We start from the raw sequence: 18,072 nt of genomic DNA on the forward strand, positions 1-18,072 counted from the left end.
TCTTGCTTTTTGCTAGCATTTATTTATATCCTTAGCACTTAGCAGAGTGCCTGGAACATAGTAAATAAGCACTTAATAAATGCTTGTTATATTACCTTGCCTTACTAGGAAAAGTAAAAAAAAAGTTTGGCAGAAATGACAATTTAGACCAGCATTTCACACCATATATCATAAGAAGTTCCATATAGATATTCAAACTGAATATAAAAGGTCACTTGATTTTAAAAAATGGAGAATGGAAGGTGATACCTTTCACAACTAAGGCTAGAAGGAGAACTCCTAATTAAGGAAGGGATAGAGGTGATCATAAAAGACAAAATATAAAATCCAACTACAACAAAACAAAAGCTTTGGCAAGAACAAAATCAATGCAGATAGAAAAGAAAAGGCATTAAATAGAAGGAAAAAAAGCTTTGGATTAGCTATCACTGATAAAAATCTGGTATCGAAAATATGTAGGAAATAGACACAACGACAGAGTTATTTCCCAATTGATAAATAGTCAAATGATACAAAATCATTTTCTGAAAAAAATGGCAAAATAGCAATCATTTTATGAAATCATGCTCTTAATCACTAATGATAACAAAAATGCAAATAAAACAACTCGGGTTTTACCTCTCACGCAGAAAATTGGTAAAAGATAACAAAAAACAGAAACAAGGGACTGTAGGCAAATAGGCATATTAATTGTTGGTAAAGCTGTGAATTGATATTAACTTTCCTGAAAAGTTATCTAGAATTATGTAAGAAAAGTAACTGAACAGTTTATTTATATCTTTTGACCCAATATTCTCAGTATTGGGCATTCACTCTCAAGAAGTCAAAGATAGGTAGATGGTCAGGTCTGATATATAACAAAATATTCATAGTGATACTTTTTGTGGAAGCAAAATGTTGGCAGCAAATAGGTACTCATCATTTGAGGTATGGCTGAACAAACTAGCATATGAGTATAATGACATGATATTGTTAAGTAAAAATGTTAAGACTTCAGAGAAATGTGTAAAAATCTGTATGAATTCAAGCAGGGTAAAGTAAGCAGAATCAGAAGAATAATATAGACAATGATTGTGATGGTATAAATGGAAAGATAACTAGAAGGAAGTTGAACTGTGAGGAACTATAGTAAACAATCTTGGTTTTAGAGAATAGATAATTAAACATATCTATTTCCTCCCAGAGGAGAAACAGGGGACTACATTCAGCAGAATGTCACTATTTTAAATGGTTTTTGCTTAAAGTATTTTGCTTTCTTGAAGTGGAGGTTTCATTTCCAGAGATAGTGAAAGGCATCAATAAATTTTTTTTTAATTTTTAAAAAATCAACATGAATTGAAGATTTGGAGAAGTGGGGAAAAACGAAGAGTGGAGAATGATTCCAAAGTTGAAAAGTAGAGTGACAAGAAAGTGTAATGCCCTCAACAGAAATAGAGAAATTAGGAAGGGTGCCTTTAGGAAGAAAGATAATGAGTTCCTTTTTGTACATGTTGAGTTTGTCAGACCAAGAGGAACCCAAGTAGAGAAGTCCAATAGGCAATAAGTGATTGGGAGTAGAACTCATGAGAAAGATGAGGGCTAGTTGTGTTGGGCTAGTTGTAGAGAAATGAAAACTGAATTCATGAAAGATAATGATTCACCCGGAGAAAGATTGTAATGAGAGAGAAGATAAGTGGGTCCTACATAGAGCCCTGAGTATACTCATACAAAGGGGGAGGAACATGGATATAGATTCTGTAGCAGAGACTGAGAAGTAGCAGTCAGATAGGTAGGAGAACAACCAGGAAAGAGAATTTTCAAAACAAAAAGCACAACAAATAATATGGAAAACAGAGTAATCAAGAGAAGGAAGTGATCAGCAATGTCAATAACTACAGAGGGAACAAGAATGAAAGCAAAAATAAAAAAAAATGGCCATTAGGTTTAGCAATTTAAAAATTGTTAGTATACTTACACAAAGTTCAGTTGAATGGTGGAGTTAGAAGCCAGAACAAGAAATGGTTGAGATGTAAAGAATGTGAGGTAATGAATATAGACTGCTTTTTTTAAAAAAAAAATTGAACATTTTTTTAAGGATGGGAAAATTTCAGAGTCCTGGATCATGGAGATGGAGCACAGTGATGGTGAAATCAAGAGTATGACCATTCCTTTATGTGTCTGATGTGGTGTGAAGATATAGACTGTGTAAGTTGAAGAAGCTGACAAACTGAGAACCTTTTGAGGACACACACACGTGCACACACAGGCACATACCTATATATACATACACACATATAGCTATATACACATGTATATGTTTCTGTATGTGTATACATATACACACATATATACATACATGTGTGTAGACATATGTGTCTTTAATTTTTTTTCAAGGATCGGAGTAGAGAAGAAAATTGCTTCAGGTTCTGAACCAATTCTGTGTCTTTAATGAGCATCTTTTCCATACTAGTATAAAGAAAATTTTCTTTTTAGAAGATCTATGAGCATCTCATTTTGTTCCAGTCCCAGGCTGAAATCAGACTGGCTTGAGTTAAATCTAGATAGGAATAATAGCCTATTCCATTTTTAGATAGCTCTAATTGATAGAAAGGGCCAGCTAGGTGGTGCAGTGGCTAGATCTCATCTTCCTGAGTTTAAATCTGGCCTCAGGCATTTATTAGCCATGTAACCCTTGGAAAGTCATTTAATCCTGTTTGCCTCAGTTTCCTCACCTGTGAAATGAGCTGGAAAAGGAAATGGCAAATTGCTGTAGTATCTTTGCCAAGAAAACCCCAGATGGGGTCATGAAGAGTTGTCAGCAACTGAACAACAGATTGATAGAAAATTCTCCTTGTATTGATTTGAAATTGGTATTTCTTACATGACAGACATAAAGGGTAACATCATAAAAAATTAGAGGAGGAACAAAGAAATTATCTTTCAGAATTATGAATAGGCAAGGCAGCAAGCATTTAGTAACATATACTAGCACATAGGTGCTAGGGGTACAAATATGAGCAAAAAATCAGTCCCTACTCTCAAGGAGCTTACATTCTGATGGGGAATGACAAATACAAAAGAAAGTTGAAAAATGGAGAAAGAGAGAGGTACCTATATGGGAGGCATAATGCTGAAGTCCACAAAGTCAGAATCAAAGCCAGAAGGAGAATGAAGTTTGGCTGGCCTGGGACTCTCACTAAAATGGAGGCCTCTGGAAGACCTCCCCAATAGGAGAAGAGAGTTGGCTTGGCACAGAGATGTTCCAGGGTATGAAGGTCACAGGAATTGAAGAATTCCATGGTGAGATCACAGATGAGGCATGCTGAAAAAGTCCAGGAAGTCAGAAGCAGAGCCAGGAGGGAAATTGATAGGGAAACAGTTCATGACCCAATGAGGGATCACGGAAAATAAAACGGATAGATATTATTATATAAAATTGAAAATGTTTTGCACAAACAAATGAATATAGCAAAAATTAGAAGGGCAGCAGGTAACTGGGAGAAAAATCTTTGTGTTGAGTTTCCTTGATAATATAGTTAAGGAATTGGTTCAAATTGGTTCAAATTTATAAGAATAAGAGCCATTCTTCAATTGATAGATGGCCAATATATATGTGAACAAGCAGTTTTCTAAGGAAAAAATCCAAGTTATCAAGAGCCATATGAAAAATGCTCCAAATTGCTAATAATTAGAGAAATATAAATGAAAGCAACTTTGAGGTTCTACCTTATATTCATCAGATTGGCAAAGAGGAAAATGACAAATATTGGAGGGGCTGCAGGTAAACAGGAACATTAGTGCACTGTGCTTGGAGCTGAAAATTAGTCCAGCCATTCTCAAAAGCGATTTTGAACTATGCCCCCAAAGTTACTAAACTATATATCCTTTGACTCAGCAATACTACTACTAGACCCATGTCCCAAAGAGATTAAAAACAAAGTGGAAAAGGACCCCTATGTATAAAATATTTATAGAAACTCTTTTTCTGGTGGCAAAGAACTAAAAATCAAGGGGGTGCTCATTGGTTGTGGAATAGCTGAACAAATTATATGAATGTAATATAGGATACTATTTGGCTATAAGAAATGATGAAAGGACAATTTTAAAGAAAACTGGAAAGACTTGTATGAACTGATTCAGAGTAAAGTGAAGAGAAGCAGGAAAACAATTTATACAGTAACAACAATATTGAAAGTCTTAAGAACTCTGATCCACACAATAGTCAACCATGATTCCAGAGGATGGGTGATGAAGCGTGCTATCTACCTCTAGACAGTGAAGGGATGGACTTAGGGGGGATATTGCCAATGCAGGGATTTGTTTTGCTTGACTTTGCATATTTGTTACAAAGGCTTATTTTTCTTTATTTTTTTTCCCAAATGGGAGAGAAAGGAGGCATAGAAGGGAAAAAAATAGATTTTTGCTAAATAAATTTTTTTAAAGTCTATTTATAATGTGTTATATGATCCTAGATTTAGAACTTGAAAGGATGGATGTTAAAGGCCATTTAGTTCAATCCTCTCATTTTATAGATGAAGAAACCGAGGCCCAGAAGGGGAATGTAACTTGTCTATAATCACAAAGGTAATAAAGGACAGAGAAAGATTGGGACAGTTTATCTGGCTATAAATCCAATAATTTTGCCACTTCTGGCTCCAAATCTTTTATCCCCATGACCCATGATAGCAGGCTGCCTCTCATTGGCCTTAGTTTTGGTTTCTAGAGCCAAAGTAGACAAGGTAAAATCTCTCTTTTGCATGACAACCATTCAAATACCTTTAAAAAAGCTATCGTGTCCTTAGCTTAACTCTTCTTTCCAGGCTAAACATCTGCAGTTTCTCCAAGCAATCATTCTATGGCATGATCTCTGTTCTCCTTACCATCCTGGTCACCTTCCTTTGGGCACACTTTAGTTTCCAGTGTCCTTCTGAAAATGCAGAGGCCAGAATTTAACACAATACTCCAGATATATGCTGACCAGAGCATTGTACCATAGGACTTACCATCTCCTTCACCCTGATGTCTAAGCTTCTATTAATGAAGCCTAGGATCACATCAGCTATTTTGGCTGTCATATCACACTGCTGACTCACAATGCAGCACATTTATACTCCTGGTTCCTTTTCCCATATTCTGGCCACATTTGCCCTATTCTTTAGTTGTGCCACTGATTTTTTTTTTTTAACACAGGTACATAAATCTACATTTATTTTAGTTCAGTTTGACCTTATCATAGTCATGCTATCTTTACAGACTATTAAAATCTTTTTTGGATTCCTTTTCTGTCATCCAATATGTTAACTATCCTTTTACAGACTTGTCTTATCTGAAAACTTGATAGGTATGCTGCTAGGTCACCCCACCCCACCAGCAACAACATTAAAGAGGTCCAGTGGTTCCCTGTTACATCCAGAATCAACTATAAAGCCCTTTGTATGGCATTGAAATCTCTTCACAATACAGCCCTTTCCTACCTTTCCAATCTTACATTCTACACCACATATGCTGCAATTGAACCATACTGGCATTTCTTACATATGACATCACATCTCCCATTTGTGTGCCTTTGTACTGGCTGTTCCCTATGCATGGAATGCTCTGCCTCCCAACCTCCAACTCTTAAAATCCCTGTCTTTCTTTAAGATTAAACTCAAGCTCTCCCCACTCCAGTTTCTTCTGTTATCCCCTCTAAGGTTCCTTTCATTTATTCTTAATGCACTTTTATTATGTTACTCTGTAACATAATAATATAAATGATGTTATTATATTATTATAACAATAAAATATCACTATATATTACTGCTGCTATATTAATACTATATATTACTAACATATTACTATTGCTATGGTAATATAATATTGTATTCATGTAGTCTTTTACATTCACAATACCCCTGGCAGGTAAGTGCTATTTTCCCTATTTTACAGATGAGGTGATTGAAGCAGAGAGAAGTTAAAAGACTTGCCCAGGGTCATACCAGCAAGTATCCGGGGCTGGATTTGAACTCAAATCTTCCTGAATCCAGATCCAATGCTTTATACATTGAGCCACCTAGCTGCACATAATGTATATCAATCAATAATTAAACATTTATTAATTTCCTACTATGTGTTAGGCACTGTGCTAAGTACTAGGGATACAAAAAGACAGTCCCTGCCCTCATGGAGTTTACAATCTAATGGGAAAGACACCATGCAAGCAAATATGTACAAAGCAAGATATATTCAGGATAAATAGGAGGGAAGACACTGGAATTAAGAGGAGTTAGAAAAATATTCCAGTAGAAGGAGGGACTTTAGTTGGAACTTAAAGGAAGCCTACTAGACCTAGATAAATCTAAGAACAATGACAAAAAGAAAGAAGTTAGTGTGTGTAAGGATTTTAGAAAAATTAAATATTGTAGACTTCTGGCATTTAATGAAAGGAAATAGAAAGGAGTACTCATATTCCTTAGCTATGTACAGCACCTTTACAAAAATTAATTGTCTTAGAATATAAAAATCTACAAACAAATGCAGAAAAGCAGAAATATTATATAAATCCTTTATTGACCATGATTCAATAACTTATATTTAAAAAGGGCCCCTAAAAAGTATTAAAAATCAGCTGGATAATAAATACTTAATCATAAAGAATTAGTGAGTCAAAGAACAAATCATAGAAATTAGAGATAATTTCATTAGACACAGTGCAACAATAAGACAATATCCCAAATTTTTAAGGATGTAGCCAAAACATTCCTTAGAGGAAAATATATATATCTCTAAATAATCTTATTGACAAAAAAGAGAAGGAACAGAATTGGGAGTGTAGCTAAAAAGATTAGAAAATCAACCAATTTAAAAACTCCCATTTGAAATCCCCCTATTACAATGTGAACTTCTTGAGAGTAGAGATTTTTACTTTTCTATTTGTATCTCCAGTACTTAGCACAATGCTTGGTATATAGTAAATACTTTTCATTCATTTGTTCTAACCACTTTTGTGGTTGTTCAATCATTTCATTTGTGTCTGACTCTTTGTGACCCCCATGTGAAGCTTTCTTGGAAAAGATATAGGAGTGGTTTGCTATTTCCTTCTCCAGCTCATTTTACAGATGAGAAACTTAGTCAAACAGGGTTAAGTGATTTGTCCAGGGTCACACAGCTAGTAAGTGTCCGAGACCAGATCTGAACTCAGGAAGACGAGTCTTCCTGACTCCAGGCCTGGCAATCCACTGTGCCACCTCACTGCCCCTTCTGTTGTTCACCCTTCAATTTTCGAAGAAGACCAATGATATCACAGGGTGATGCCTTGACTTGCCAGTGAATTGGATTTAAATGAGGCAGATTTGTACGAAGTCATCAGCCTCACTCTCTCCTCCAGAGTCACTGAAGTCCAGTGGCAAGACAAAAGTCAGGACTACTGGCCATGGCTTGAGATGCTGTGGATGACCTTGGCATCTTTGGTCATCCTCAACCTGGTTTAGCCCATCTGCTGAAATGATTTTACTCAGGTGTGGCTACTGCACATGCTACAACTTCTTGGAGCCATAGGTGAAAGTTAGATGACCGGTTGGACACCAAAGGCACCTCTGAAAAGGTCTCAGCAAGCCTTCATGTGAGAGGTTTTAGTCCTCCCTGAACACCTCCCACGCCCCAGATCTGGTTTGCTAACCATGCGGTAAAGAGGCATACTTCTGATTGGCTGGGAAGCCATAACTGAGGGCCATTCAAGAGGCCAAAATGAGTTTCTTTCTCTTCCTATTTTCTGTCCTCAAGATAGAGCCAGTCTATGTCGGGAAACCAATGTCACGAGAATTAAAAGGAATGTAGGAAATTGTTTTTCACCATATCATGGATGGTGGGCAAACATTTTGACAGGAGATCCAGGATGAAGTTTAAAAGATCAAAAGAGATCAAAATGGAGGAAATATCTCTTTTCCTGCTCTTTGCTGAAAATTCTAGATCTATGATTTTACAGTCCCCAATAAGATTATGCACTCCTTAAAGAAGTGATTTCTTGTCTTTCTTTTTCATAACCCCTTAGTACTGAGTACAATATTCAGCACCTGATAAGTTGAGGATTTGTAATATACTGAAAAGAGCTAGATTTAGAGTTACAGCATCATAGATTTTGATCTAGAAGGGATCTTAAAGGATCTAGTCTAATCTCAAACCAAAGTCCTCTAACCTAGGCTTGAATCCTGGCTCCTACTTATTACCTGTGATACCTTGGGTAGGTTACTTGACCTCTCAGTAAAAGAGGTATTGGGTTAGATAACCTCTGATGTTCTTTTCAGCTCTAAATTTATGATTCTATGTTTGATTTTACTTACGCGGGATGGGAAAAAGACTCTGGCACCCTGGCTGAATAAGGGCTATTTCCTTTGGGAGGGAAAAGCAGTTGTAAATATGACAAGGTATCTAGAGAAAAGCAGTCGCTTGGAGCAGAGTAAGCCTGGATTCCTAGTGACAGGATGCATTACTCCCTGAGAGGATTAGTGAAAATGCTGCAAGGATGATGAAACTTGGTTGTCTATTTGAATGTGTCCAGAAAAGGACAACAAAAAAGCAGCGTTCTTTTAGCACTTGGTGTCAGGAAATGACTTGTCCGTGGGTTCTTAAATATAAAATAACTAGTCCAATGCTGTTATAATATTTACTTTTTAAAAAACTTGCCCTTTTGAAGGTTTCTTTGCAAATCTAATCTTTCTCCTTTTCTTTCTCCTTTTTTTCTTCCCTTCCTTCTTTATCCTACCATTTGATCCAATTTGTGAATATGGGCATTAGGAAATGGAAGATGCCCCTTCTAGACACTAATACAACCCAAAATCCATCTATGTCTTCTCATCCTATGAAATTTCTGCCCATATAATAAATCCTGTGTAGAGAATTTATTTAATATATGGGCAGTTCTCCTCTGAGTCTTTTAATATTTCATCACTTCAAAATGCCGGACTTAGGTCGATCTTGAGCCCTTGATTTCTGACCATTTGACTTCTTTTTCTGGTTGTATGGTTCCTTGATGATGAATTTTATGTCCTTTCTTGAGTGTATGTCACTGTTGATAATACAATGCAGTCTACTTTTGCCTACTGCGCATCTTCCCATCACCTCCTGGGTCATGTGCAATTTTATTTTTCTGAGATGGCATCCATGATCCATGAACATATGGCACCACTAAAAGTATACTAATTTTTAAAAGATGGCATTTACAGTAGTTTTTTTTTGGAGGGGGAGAGCAGGGCAATTGGGGTTACATGACTTGCCCAAAGTGACACAGCTAATGTGTCAAGTGTCTGAGGTCCAATTTGAACTCAGGTGGTCCTGACTTCAGGGCCAGTGCTCTACTCACTGCGCCACCTAGCTGCCCCTACAGTAGATTTTGTAGCAATTCATGTAACATATTAAGTGTAGAGGTGGGGTTCAAATGATCTAGTGTGAAAGATTTGAGACATTTAAGAAGTTGTTTTCTTTAAGGAGCTTATAAGCTAGTAGAAAACCAGTTTAATTACTGGGAAACCAGTAGTGTTGTGGAAAGAGAACTATAGCCTGTAAATCTGAAGGCCTGGGCAGTGAGTTCCAGCTCTTTCATGAACTAACTGTATGACTTTAACATCTTACTTAAACCTCTCTGGAATTTATTTTCCCATATTTAACCTAAGAAGGTTGACCTAAATGATTTCAAAGGCCCCTTAACTCTAAGACTCTATGATCCCAAGATCGGATCTGAGAGAGAGCTCATTTTATTAAATGGTGACATCTTTTGTTTCCCTAGGGGCCATGCAACTCTTTTATTTAGAAGGGGGTGACGTGGAGAGAAATAATAAACATACAGTAAACATGTTAATTTTGTCAGCTAGGAAAATACATTTAAAATTGTAGTATCTTTGTAGGCAGAGAAATACAATTAAAATTTTTCTACTCCCTACTTTCATATCCTATGCTACTATAGCCCATTTTGATCTGTAAGCAAAAATGTTAATATACTATAGGAGCTCACCATTTAAAGTAATTCTTGTGTAAAGAGAAAGGCTTATTTGAAATGTGAATAATTATATCCTATTTTCCTACTTTTATATGCTAATATTAATGAATTTTCTTAAAACCACAGAACAATTATACTTATTTCAAAATGTTAATAAAATACTGTATGGAAATCAGTTTTCCTTTATGTAGTTTAAGTTCTAGAGTGTAGTAAATTTTAAAATATGAAAAACACTTAAAATTTTTATTTCAATAATTTCACATTATTTTAAAATAAATTGTAAAAAAAGGCTCAAAAGTTACTACTTTTTACAGAAATTGTGTGACTACTTTTAGAATTATAAGGAAGGATCATTTAAGGTAATAATTACAAATATGTATAGATTCATATCTTATAAAGACATTTTGAAGAGCAAGAAAATAGGATAAAAGGAAGAAAAAGCATCATTGGATATCTTATCTGGTGATTATTTTCAAAAATTCTATAAAAGAATAATGGTCTCACTCCATTTCTTTCTCATGTTATGTCTATGGGGGAGTAGAGAAGAAAGGAAGTGCCAAGTTCAGCTGTGGATTAAAAGATTCAAAGAGGGAAGTGACCTAATTTTTGGCCACCAAAGAATTTAAGAACAAGGAAACACAAGAGAGTTGAAGACCAGAGAAGGACAGAGAAGTGCTTAATGCAAAGAGAGTTGAGTTCAATGTCTGGCCTGTCCTAAAACTACACCCCACTGTTGCACTAAATTCTCCTTGGCATTTCACAACCTGGTCCATTTCTTCATATCCAGTTTTCTTATACGTTATTTCTTTCTACATATCTACAATATAGCTACACTGGCCTCACTATTAGTCCTATATGAAACCTCATTTCCTGACTCTGTGCTTTTTTTTTTAACTAAATATTCCCCTTGCCTATAAAGCTCTCTATTCTCATATGGCTTCCCTGGCTTCTTTCCCAATCACCTCCCTCCTTCCCACCCCAACCCATGCCTCCCTTCTAAAATTGCCTTCTATTTATACAATATATATCCTGTATGTGCAATTTTTTTTTGGTATACTGTCTCACTCAATAGAATGTGAGTTCCTTGAGCAGAGAAACTGTATTTTTACTTTTTTTTTATATCCCCAGCACAAGCTTATTGACTTGTTGACTGACTAGAACTTCTGGGTTCATAGTATATGACAATGAAAGATTGTCTGAGTCTGGGAGAAGGTTGTGGTCAATATTGTCAAACACTTCAGAGAGGTCCAGAAAAGATGTCTACTACAATACCACTACTTTATCTCATTCAGTGACTCTTCTTTCTCTTCCTGACCATAAAATATTGCCTAAAACTCAAGTCTCAGTTCACTAATCATTTCTCTCAACACTTATTTTTGAAATATCATCCACTTTGATTATTTTGTCTATCGTCACTATGCGAATTTCCAACCCTCTAGTTCTTTGTCTGACTACCTGATGCACTTTTCCAATTGGATGTTTAACCATTGATTTGTTAGAACAAAGAGAAGACTTCTGACAGGATAGCTGCATCAAATATTATACTTAAACTCATTTTAGCTTTAGTACCTCAAAAGTGTAAGAAATATAACAAAGGAAGTAAAAGTACAACAATAAAAAGAGGATACAGAAAAGAAATTCTCACAACATAATCATCATGGGGAGAAAAATCCAACAACAGCTGAACATCTGATCTACCCTGTGTTCCCCACTCCCTACTCTAGGTTTCATATCTTAAAAGCTACAGGCATAGAGGATACTGTCACTATCAGTGGTAGTAGAGAACTCTACTGAAAATCTTTACTAGTTAGCACAGTCTATCTTTGTTATTGGCTCCCTAGTCTGCTCTATGCCTCATATGACCCTCTAATCACTTCCAACTTCAGGGTTCATTCTTCAGACTCTGTATGGTGGTAACCACAGCAGCTACAGAGGGAAAAAAGGCTTCTGGGGCTATTCGCAGATTGGAGGACTTCCATTAAATAGGCCTTCAATAGTCACCCCAGCATCTACTATTGCTTGCTGAGGCCCCTCTCACTAGTGATTCAATCAAACAGCTCTCTCTCTCTCTCTCTCTCTCTCTCTCTCTCTCTCTCTCTCTTTCTCTCTTTCTCTCTCTTTCTCCCCTTCTCCCTCTCCTTCTCCCTGTCTTTCTCTGGAAGTTCATAGGCTCTTAGATTCAGAAAGGACCTTACAGGTTATTTAGTCCATTGCTGCCATTTTAAAGATTGAGAAATTGAGCTTAGAGAGGTTAAGTGACTTGTCCAAAGTCAGAAAAGTAGTAAATTAAAGAGCCAAGATCCAAGCTTAGCTTCTCTGATTCCAAATTCAGAATGTTTTGCTCTACACCATGCTGTGCCAGGCACTAGGAAGCCAAATATAAAAAATAACAGTCATTGCCCTGGAGGAGCACAGAATCTTATAGAACAGGAAAGTGTTTCATTAACTTGGCATGAAATGATACTGCCTTGACACAGCAGGATAGATCTATTCACTCATCCCCATCCAGAATATGACATATTTTATGACATTTTCTTTGGAAGGGGCAGAAAATAGCCCAAAGACTAGTGGTACAATGGATAGAGCACTGGACTTGGAGATAGGAAGAACTGGGTTCAAATCTTACCTTAGATAGTTACTAGCTGTATGACCCTGGGCAAGTCACTTAAATTCTTTCAACCTCATTTTCCTCAGTTGTAAAATGGGGATAATAATAGCACTTACCTTTCAGGGTTGTTGTGAGGATCAAATGAGATAATGTTTGTAAAGCACTTGGCATAGTCCCCGACCCATTGTAGATGATATACAAATGCTTATTCCCTTCTCCTTTCCTTCCCTGCTTCCTATTTCACATTGTCCTTGTTTTCATTCCCTTTCCCTTTCCTTCTCTTCCTACTATTTCATGTTGTCCTAGTTTTCTTCACATCACTTTGACAATGTCTTGCTAGAATGGGAAGTGAAGAGTGGAAGAGGTGAGGACGTTGTGCAAAGAGGGGGTAGGATAGCTGACAAGTATAAAGGTAGAGTTTGAAAATGAAGACTGACAAATTCTCAGATTGAAGTTGATGGATCCCACCCATTTTGTGGGTCAAAATAAGTCCCAGGTGTGTCACAGATTGAACTAGGATAAGTAACCATGAGTTAGCCTCTCAGGGCTCCTTTAAACCCTAGGACTCTACAAAATAACTTGCCTTAAAATTAAAGAGATCTTGTTTAGTAAGTTTGGTATAAAGTTACAGATCACTATTTGGAATATATAAGTAATTTTATGAAGAAATTAAATGTAGAGATAAGAACCAGTTACTTTAGGCAACGTATATGTTGTAAACTGCAAGAGATATAAGACCACATCATGCTTTATGGAGAACCTGAGATAGAGATTACGAGATTAAGGCTCTAGGGGTGGAGATGTGAGGGGCAGGAGCTGGAGATAGCAGAGAGAATGTAAAATAAGCAAGCCAAGAAAAATTCCTAATGCAATGAAGAAATACAATGGGTTAAAGAATCCTAGGAGAAAACTCCAGAAGGTAATAAATCTACAATAACTAAAACCCCAGAAAAGAGAATGGAATGATGAAAACTCCCATCGTTATTAAAAGGCCTAATTTAAAAAGTGAAGGAGAAAATTAAAAGTTTAATTACAGCTCTTAATGAAAAATTTGAAAGGAGAATTGATGGCTTAGAATAAAGCTGGAAAATCTTACCAAAGAGATGGATACCTTGGAAAAAGGATTGAAGGAAATGGAGAATATTTGTACAAAGTGAAAAGCCTGCACAATTCAAGGACTGTGTGACTACACATGTCTATTATCAAACAACTACTAGAAAAAAGGATACATGAAAGATGCTTCCCAAAAGAACATGATGAAATAAAAATCCTAAACATTGTATTTTAAGAAATCATATAAGAAAACTCCTTGGAAGCATTGGAATATAAGGCAAAATGTAGCTTGATAAAATCTATAGGACACCATCATGGATGAACTCTTGGTTTAATTTAGCTGGAAATATAATTGTCAGCTTTCGGGGTTTATAGATCAAAGAGAACATATTGAAATTGGCTAGGAAAAAGCCAACTCCTGTGCCAAGGAGTTGCAACGAGAATGACACAAGATTACACATCAGCGTATACTGAAGAGCAAAGGAAAATTATTTGTATCCAAGAATAATAGCTTAAAAAGTAAAATATAATCATATAGGAAAATGTAATAAATGTTTAAGAGAATTGGTGACTTCCCAGCATTCCTGGGAAAACTGCAGCTGGGAAGAATTTGCCTCCAAAAAATAAAAAGAAAAAATTTTTAAATTGAATATATGCTGGGTGTAAGCGTAAGGAGTTTGGTTTTCCAGGATCCGTGGCCATAACAATCTCTTGTTCGCAGGAGTTGGATATGAATTTTATGGTTCAAAACATCTCCACCACAACCTGTGTAGATTGTAGGGGCCAGGTGTCACCTGCTTAGATTGTAAAGATCAGGACCCTGGAGGGGTGGAGTATAAGCATAAAGCAGGTGGGTACTGGTCAGTGAGGGGGGAACCTTTAGGGTTGAAATGCAGGAGCTAAGATGCTGTGTGTGCCTTGATCGGCCCCCATCAAGGCCTGGGGGAAATCTGTGTTTGCCTCAACTGGCCCTTGTTGAAGCTTGAGTGTATTTAGGGGAGTTCATAAGTTGTGCCTGCTTTGATTAGCCCCATCGAGACGTAAGGGGTGTTCCCCACCCCATTCTCGGATCTCGGATCCCTGCGAGAAGGGCAATTAAGGGAATGCTTTAGGAGTTGGTGCTCAGCAACCCTTGTGAGAAGGTTAGATAGAATAGAGTCTGTATTGTTTAATTGTTAACCCCTTTGAAGCTGTCTTTCCTTTATAAAAGCAGATCAAAAAACCTGTGCTAGCAGGCCATCCTGGGTGTGCTAGGGTGCTTGCTAATACACTAGGGCAGAAAGGACTCATAAACAAATTCAGACAGACAGAAATATCCTTTATAGACCATAAAAGTTATATAATTAAGAGCTAGTAATAGGAACTGAATCTATGATTTCCTTAGTACATATGAAACTCCCAGATGAGGAAACTCCTTCTACCAATGCAAATTGGCACATTCTTTGCTACTTATCATGTTAGAGAATTACCTAGAACATAAAGAGATTAAATGACTTACCCAGGGTCACACAACCAGTATGTGTCAGAAATGGGACTTGAATCTTTATCTTCCTTGCTCTAAGACATATTCTTTATCCACTAGTGGAAACTAAATAACAATATTCTAAAGATTGGAAACTGTTGCTTCTGTTCCTGTTGTTTCATGTGGAGTATTAGACCAGAACTATACTAAGACACCAAGAGATTTAAGAGATTGGCAGAACCAGGGAGAGATGTAGGAAATAGGGTCCATATAAGAATTTGTGAGTAGCTAAGCCCAGTGATTAGCAAAGCACTGATCAACCTGCTTGACTTATAGCAATTGTGATTTGACACTGAGGCAAACAAGAGTGACTGTCCCCCTCTTCTATGCCACCTTCAGAAGTGAACTTGGTGGAGCATTCACTTTAATTTGAACCCTCTCTCTCTCTCTGAGGATTGGTATGTTGTAGGGAAGATTGTGCCCCTGGCCTGGGGTCGTGGTTTGTACTTCTTGTTATATTTTCTTAGGGAATCTTTTTTTAAAAGCTTTATAAAAGCTTGTTGTTCAGTCATTTATCAGTCATGTCCACCTTTTCATGACCCCGTTTGGGGTCTTGGCAGAGATACTGGGGTGGTTTGCCATTTCCCTTTCCAGCTCATTTTATAGATGAGGAACTGAGACAAACGGGGTTAAGTGACTTGCCTGGCGTTACATAGCTAGTAAATATGTGAGGCCAGATATGAACTCAGGGAGATGTATTTCCTGACTTCAGGCCCAGAACCCTGTCCATTTCACTACCCATCTGCCCCTTGTAAAAGCTAATTGATATTAATTGATTAAAGGATACTGGGACGCTAATCACTAGAGGGTTTCAATGATATAGGGAAGTATATAAACTCTAACTGTTGATTGGTATTGGGGAGAATACGCAGGAATGGAGTCTTTAGCCAACAGTTTTAGAAGGATGTGGCCAGAGTGGCCTTTGTTTCCTTTGAGTGACTCAGTTTATCTCATTGAGCCTTGCTGGGTGCTGGGCCTGCTGCTCCTCTTCCGGGGCAGGAAGCCCAGAGACCCATGCCTGGGAGCAGAGAACTTCCTGTGTGACCTCCCAGGGTCCTAGGGGGAGGGGCCAACTCAAGAACCAATCGGCCCTGGTCATTCAGGTGGCGCTTGATGATGTCAAAAACTCTATAAGAGGGGAGAAGACAGCTTGAAGATCCCTTTTCCGGTTGGTGAGGCAACGGTGGCAAGTGTGACTCTGGGCCAGCCTGAGCTCTCAGGCTGAACCTAGATGTTGGTAACTATGAATTGTATTGGGTCTGTCTGTTGATATTTGTAATTTGTTTGTATTTAGTTCTGAAGTTCGGGGTGCTGGCTTTTTCCCCCAAACTAAATGAATGTTCTGAACTTCAGGGTGCTGGCTTTTTCCCCTGAAGTAAGTGAATGAATCTGTATTTGATCTGTCTGTTAATGCTTGTCTGTATGCTCCCCTGAACTAACTGAATGTAGTCTGTATGCTGGATTAAAGTAAGCTGGTCAACCCCTTCCACCGTGCTTTCCTTGTTTAAGCAGATAAAAAGAACCTGTGCTTTCCCGGTGTGCTGGCAGCCTCCTGGGTGCTGGCTGTGGGTGGATCTTATGCCCCCACAGAAGCTGCTAGCCGGATTGTTAAAACAAAGGACCCTGCAAACCATCCATGGTACCCCTGGAACTATTTGCAGGTGATCTAGCTAGCTGCTCTCTGAGGACCCAACTGATTACTGAGAGTGGGAGTTGGGAAAAGGATAGTCAGAGGTGATAAGAGCTACAAAAAGAAATGACAAATATGAGGAATTGATAGAAACACAGGAAGATGTATGAAACTATTCAGAATAAACAACTGGAGCCAGAATAATATATGTAATAACTATAGTAACATAAATGAAAACAATACCAAAAAACAACTGAACTCAGCTGAAATGCAGTTACTAATCAGAGTCCCTAAAAATGAGATGATGAAATATGTTTTCCTCCTCTTGTTAGAAGGGAAGGGGAAGCAGACTCTGATGAGGAGTAGAGAGTATTGCATATACTGTCATGTGGTTGCTATGTTAGATGGTTTTGCTTAGTTGTTTTGTAAGTTGTTGTTTGCACAGGCTTTGTACACCCTGCCAAGAAAGGCAACTCTGAGCATCTTCCAATTCCTTTTTTTTTTTTAAACAAGAGAAAGTTCCATGGGGGTGTTTATGTATGTGGGATATATAGGAAAATTACTGTGGCATTAAAAAAAAACTACAGAATCAATGAAACTGAAAAAAGACAATCTCTTAATAAATACCCCAAAATTACTTAAAATCACTAAACATCAAAGAGTTACACATTAAAATACTTTACACTTATCAAGCTGTAAAAGTTGCTAAAAATGGGGAAACTTTTTATTGGCAGAATTGTAGGAAGATAGAAACACAAATTTACTATTGCTGGAGCTATGAATTGGTTCACTCATTCTGAGGAAGCTATTTGGAATTATGCAACAAAAAAGCCACTAAATTGTTGATATTCTTGAATCTAGAGATTTCATTAGCAGTAATACATTTAAGGAGGTGTTGACATCAAGAAAAAACCTATGCGTATAAAAATATTTACAGTAGCATTATTTTTTGAACTAGTGCTTTTATTAAATATTTATTCAATGGATCAACCTTCGCCTTCTCTCAAATTGGGATTTCTTTATTTCCATTCTGTGGGTGATAACAAAAACAGTGGCTGACAAAGCTGAATGGAACAAACTTTCAAAAGAGCATATGGTTGATAGCATCTTCAACTTTATTTTTCTTTCTAAAGGCAATGTATATTGTACAAATCACAACAATGGTTTAGACATAGGAAACAAATTCAAGAGAGATCTGACAGAGGACCAACCAGAGGAGGGTATAGGATAGCTGCTTCAGAGGGTCCCATTTCCCATATGTTCTGGACCGAGTCCTGAGGGAGAGATTTTTCCTTGTGTCAAGTAACAGT

Source organism: Trichosurus vulpecula, chromosome 1 (genome assembly GCF_011100635.1).
Source record: "Trichosurus vulpecula isolate mTriVul1 chromosome 1, mTriVul1.pri, whole genome shotgun sequence".
Lineage (NCBI taxonomy): Eukaryota > Metazoa > Chordata > Mammalia > Diprotodontia > Phalangeridae > Trichosurus > Trichosurus vulpecula.